Source organism: Pipra filicauda, unplaced genomic scaffold, assembly GCF_003945595.2.
Source record: "Pipra filicauda isolate LSUMZ 115617 unplaced genomic scaffold, ASM394559v2 scaffold66_size7647185_pilon, whole genome shotgun sequence".
In the NCBI taxonomy this organism is placed as follows: domain Eukaryota; kingdom Metazoa; phylum Chordata; class Aves; order Passeriformes; family Pipridae; genus Pipra; species Pipra filicauda.
Window position 1 is genome coordinate 5,291,185 of NW_024104831.1, and position 6,000 is coordinate 5,297,184.

The window sequence follows — 6,000 nt, forward strand, 5'->3', positions numbered from 1 at the left end:
GGGGGTGGGGGAAACCAAAAAACGATTAAAATCGAGTTAATCCAGCGTCAGAGCAAAGTGATCGCACGGTCCGAGGTGGCGGCAGATCGCCTGTAGGCAGCACTCCCCAGCGCTCAGTCCTTTTACTGGGTAGGAGAGCCCCTTGGTGTCGGCTGGGATGGCCCAGGGGTGCCAGCGCCAGCCCTGCCCGCCTGCCTGCGCTCTCGGTGGGCATCGGGTGGCAGCCACCCGCCACTTGGCCGCGGAGCCCCGGCAGCGCGCTGGAGAGCAGAGCGGAGAGAAGGGGACCGTAGACGCTGGAATCGGGGCTCCGGATGCTCCGGGGCGCTTAAAGCCAAGGCAGAGAGCTTTGCCTTCGGTACGCTGGAGCAGGTTTTGCGTACCCCCACAAGTATCCACCTCCCTCTGCCTCTCCCAAAGGCGAGCCGTGCCTTGCCCCGGGCCGGGACCGCGCCCGGGGGCGCCCCGACGGGCGAGGACCCCCATACCCGGCCCCAGCCCTCCTCCGCCCCCGCGGCCCGCGGACAGCTCCGGCGCCGCGGGGGGGCCGCAGCGGGGATACGTACGGCGTGGGGGATCCGACGGCGGCCGGGGCTCCGCGGGGCGCTCCATGGGCAAGCCTAGAGGGGCTGAGTGCCGCGGTGCAGCCCACCGCCCCTGCGCATCTCCTCGCCGCGCTCCGCGCCGAGGTGTCCCGCGGCCGCTGTGCATCCAGCGCAGGCACTGTCAGGGCGGCGGGGCGGCTGGAAGGCTCTCCCCCCCTCTCCTCCCCTTCTCCGCACACGGCCGCGCTCCGGCTCCGCCGAGCAGGACACTTACGGGAGCAGGGAGCTGCCCGGACTGCCCGCTCGCCTTCGGCGGGGGGCGAGGGCAGGAGCGGCGGCACCGGCGCTCCGGGGCGTCCAGGGCGATTTGTCTCTATTAAAAATGACTTATTGGCGAGAGAGCGGCGAGCGCCCACTATTTAACTTCAGATAAAATCTGTCTGCAAAGACCTTGGCCGATCATCTTAAAATAAAGCGCTGAAGCCGAGCACTGTCCGAGCCTCACTGCTTGGGGAGAGAGAGCGAGGAGTGGAGGGGGGAGGAGGGGGGGGGCTTGCTTGGCGAGGGGGAAGGGAGGAGGGAGGAAGGGGAGTTTAGCGGCGTCCCATCCTCTCCGCTGAACGGGGTGATGAATTAGAGCCCTCCCCGGGCGGCGCGAGCTGCCTTGCGCTGTCTGCCCTGCCCGCCCTGCCCGCGCTGCTGCCTGCCTTGTGTCCTGCCCTGTCCCTGCTGCCTGCCCTGTCCCCGCTGACTTGCCTGTCCCTGCTGCCTGCTCTGTCCGCCCTGCTGCCTGACTCTGCCGGGGTGCGGGCGCTGCCCTTCCTGCCCGCTCTGCTGCCCGCGCTGCTGCATGGGCACAACCCCTTTCCTTCTCTGCCTGCCCGCGGGAGCCGGCTGTCTGCCTGGAAGGAGCATGGGAGAGCACCTTCTCTCTCTTTCTTCCCCTTCATTGTAGTTTTTACACCTCCCTCAGGGGTGTCCCGTGCACCCACAGTGCTGCTTCGCCCGCGAAGGCAGCGGGCGCCCGCCAGCCGGGCACAGAGGTGGCGGGATCGCGGATGCGGGAGACAAGTTCCAGAAGGAAAGGGTTGCTTCTCCCACGCAAGCAGGAACCTGTAGCTGAACAGCCCCTCGGAGTGAAGCTCATCCCTGCCCGGTACTGTGGCTTATCCTGACAGCTGTTACTCAAAGGGAAAGGTCTCATTGACCTTGTTTTCCTTCTTCTTTACAAAGAATCCTGTGGGGTTTTTTCGTACCCTCTTCCATCCCCCAAAATGGTGTCATTACCAGTGTGACACCGGGACAGGATGAAAGGGAGGATACCAACAGCACAGGGTAGCCTTACCAGATGCCCAGATTCAATAACAAAAGTCAAATTTATCACCTCCCATAGGGGAACCAATAAGCAAGAGAGGGAAATAAGAAAGAAAAGGGAGACTTCAGTTGTCCTGCCAAATCCTTGCTTCCCTCAGGGCACGTAGTGGTAATTAATATCTGCAATCTGAGATTTCAGTATCAAGCTGTAAAATACTGTTTTAATTTGAGGGTCTGAGTTTGGAACACTATAATAAAAGGGGATCGGGAAAAGAATGGAGATGGTAACGAGTACTCTTTGAAAGAGTTGCACCAGAGCTTTGCCCATGGTCATTTCTGCTCCAAACACCTGGAAGATGGACACTTCCATATGCTTCCAGCACCATCACTCTTCTAGACATATGGAGTGCTCACATCACAGCTTTGGACAGAACCGTGCAGCCTGCAAGGAATCAAGCTGTCATCCTGCCCCTCCAGACAGCCTCTGCATTACAGTGTGGGCTAAAGATGCCTAGACACTTCTTGTTTCAAAAGGATAACAAACAAAAAATTGCAGCTGACTTCTCCCTTGCAACTCCCTCCTTCCTATCTCTTTCACTCTTACTTCTCCATAAGTGTGGGGCTTGAACCACACTTAGTACTCAATCTAGAGATATATCACAGAGAGAGAGAGAGATTGCTAGATAGATATTGCTCTCTTTGCGTAGAACAAACTTGCCATAAGCTGCACGGAGCATACAGCTGATCATTGCAATAAGCTGCTGTTTAGACTCAGCACAGTTACTCTTACCTTAGATATGAAATTACCAATGGCTCAGGTTCCTGAAGAAGACATCATTTCTTCAGGAAAGGAAAACTCAGCTCTACTGTATGTATAACTTGAATCAGTTTCTCCAAGTTCTGGTCACTGTCTTCATTGGAGCAACAAGGAAGTAATCCTTGGAGAATAATTATTCCTTCATCTGATCAAATAGAAGAAGGCCCTCCTGATCTTTCTCATCCATATGCTGACACCTCACCTAGGTGAGAACTGTGGTGGAGCTTCTGGCTCCACTGGAATCACAAGCAAACTCTTTACTTCAGCCCACTGAAATTTCCTCATGATGTAAGTTCAGCAAGGTCTCCTCTAAACAACCTGATCTGTGTGGCATCTACTTAAGTTGTGAGCAGACTCTTGAGGCAAAGTTGTTAAGGATGGATGAACATGTTTTCTGTCAGGTTTGAACAGATCCAAGGTCTCATTGACTTCATTGAGGGCTTCTTTGCTCTTCAGCTGACCTCCTTAGCAAAAGGCCACTGGGACAAAGTTTCCAACTAGAATGGAACTGAGCTTTCCTTCAGAAATGCTGCTCCTTTCCTATATTGTCACTCCAGAAGAAAGGAGTAAGGAGTATATGGGAGTCCAGATTGATCTCTTTTATTAAAAAAAAAAAAAAAAAAAAAAAAAAAAAAAAAAAAAAAAAAAAAAAAAAAAAAAAGCAGACTCCAAAGTACTCCACTTGTGAACAAGTAATACTTTTTCAAAGGGAATACAATGCATATGACAATCTGACATTTAGGATTTTTGCACTTAGTCTTTTGACTTTTATGTGATTCTGTAATATTGGTAGAGCACCTTAAGTGGAATATTAGATTTTTTTAAGTGAATTTTAATTTCAAACATTTGGATGCTGTTTATAATCTTAGCAATAAGGTCTCCCTCAGAGCAGTGTCAACTACTGAGGCTTTAAAGGATCACAAATTCCGGGCTCTTAAAAAGACCAATTAGACTTTAGAATGCAATTGGACTATTTTTAAGGCTTTGAAATACATTCTAAAATGTCTTTAGACATCTTCCCTGTTTCTGCAAAGATAGTATCCTGACTTGCACAATTGAAAGGGTTGCAAGCAGAAAATCCAAAGACAAAGGCAAGTGATTAATAACTGCTACAGGTTCCGATGGAGGATGGGCACATGGTTTAATTGCTTGAGGCACTAAAAGAAAATACAATGCTGTAATGATAAATATCAAATTATTGTGCTAAACTTACTCCACAATGTAGCTAACCTGTCTAAACATGGACAGTTATTTATGAAATAGTAAACAGAACTGAATCTCATGCAATCCTATTTGTAGAGGCCATGTTTCTTATTTTGGAAATACTACTTAGAAAAAAAGAAAAAAAAAAACAAAGAAAAGAAGGAAAAGGTGGGTCAGAGAGCAACAAAATCTTTTGAAAATGTGAAGATCTAGAGGGATAAGAAAAATGGTCTGATGAATGAATGTTTAACAATATGAAGAATATTTCAGTAAGATTATTTACATGAGTGATGTGAAGCATCCGGCCTGTATGCTGCATAGTACATATGTAGTGCATATGCAACTCTAGTATCTCATCTATATGCATGTTGAAGTACTACTGAATTCAACTGAAGTTGCATATGCACTACAATGACAGATTATGGCCTCCACAGCTTTTCTATATTTGTACTATACAGTGTGCAGGCCAGATGCCTCATATCACTCATGTAAATAATCTTATTGAAATGTTATTCATATTGCCAACCATTAATTCATCAGACTTTCTCTTCTTATCCCTTCCCCTCTTCACATTTTAAATAGATTTCTTTTGTTTCAAGGAAATCTTTATGTTTGAACAGAATATTTTTATGGTTGGTACATTTTATTTCCATTCTTTCAAGGTCAGAATATGACTGTATATACCATTCATATTTCTAAATATAAAAAGATATCTGTGAAAGTTTTATTTTTAATACACAGATTTCTGACTACTTACAGTCAAAGGCATACCATAAAGTGGTGTTTCTCTGTATGCCATAAGGAAAAATACAGGAATACTCCAACCACTTCAAGAGAAGTGTCTTGTATTCATGGTGTTCTTAACTAGTTCTCCTGATGTTATGTCATGAGGACTCAGACAGTATTGGAGGGAGATGTGACATTCAGCATTGAAGAAGACTAAAAGGTAATGTACAAACAGCGTTGTTTCAACTACTCAGTGCTTCTGTGATATGAGCAAGCCTACAGGCTTCACGAAGCTTATTCCAGGTGACACTCAGTGTGCACATACATACTCAGGATTTCCCCCCAAATTACTTGAGATGAGGTGAGACATAAAATATTGTCTGTACGAGTAAAACTTACAGCCAAGTGAATCTACAGGGTTTTCTCATTAATAATGCCTTTACATTCCAGGGAGTGAGTCTTTGGATCATCAATATAAGAGGTAAAAAAATCTTTCTAACCTTCTTTGCATAGGGAGCTTCTTTTCAAACATAATATTTATAATAGAGATTTTTACTTGTATTCGACTTTTATTTCATCCATTAGATCTTGACAATTTTCAACAATGGCAATACAGGAAATAGAAGAGTTTTAATAATAACCATAAGAAATGGGAAAAAAGGACTTAGAGTAATGGAAGGAGTCTGTACTGAGTCTGTCCAGAAAATACCACAACTTGGATGAGTTTCCTGAAGACATAATTAGATTTCAAAAATAGTGTAGGTCTAAGTGAATTTCTTAATTAAAATCCAATTATTGGAATATTTCATGATGACCAGTCTAGGGATTATTAGCTGACAGCAACACTTGTTGGAATAATAAAACTCGATAACAAAAGTTTTATTAAAATTTCTATGTTGATGTGTTTGGGCTTTAATTGCAAAATAACACAGTGTATATCATGTCAGCTGGGAAGGGTTCATACAAGAGAGCTAAAATATGAGAGTTAAATTGTCTTGAAGTAAGAATTGAAGTGGGAGAGAGTCTGCAAGTCCAGTTGTCTTTTCTTTCAGTGTGATGGTGAGGAAGAAAGCAGGGAAGTCCCTGAAGGCTTCTTGGACTGCCTGCACAGCCAGAGGAAGGAGGGATGCTTGCAGCCTAAGGCACTGTCAAAGCAGCTGCCCTTGGGCTCCTGGGAACAACTTGCTCTTCAAGGCTTGAGTCAGAGAGCTGCAACAAACCCTGAATGTTCAGGGTAGAAGGGCACTCCACAGAGAATGAGGAAGAATGGCAAAACATCATCCCAAAAGCCTGCCACGGTAGGACATCCTGGCCCTACATCCTGTGTGCCAAAACAACATCATGGAGCCACATCTTCTGAAGCAGGGTGGTGAAATGTTCTCCATTCACTGCACC

At 46.8% G+C, this 6,000-nt stretch overlaps 1 protein-coding gene across 3 annotated transcripts in view; it reads right to left on the reverse strand.

Annotated features, from left to right (window-relative positions):
* The window catches only part of NXPH1 (neurexophilin 1), a 146,377-nt gene extending 145,120 nt beyond the window's left edge, over positions 1-1,257 (reverse strand). Inside the window, exon 1 of one of the 3 annotated variants that reach the window (XM_027749219.2) lies at positions 820-1,257. The gene's annotated coding sequence lies outside the window, so the exon portion shown is untranslated. Of the gene's footprint in view, positions 1-383; positions 467-566 lie in introns of those variants that run through there. The other 2 variants (XM_027749217.2, XM_027749220.2) reach the window with 2 other exon arrangements.
* Between the last annotated feature and the right edge of the window lie 4,743 nt (positions 1,258-6,000).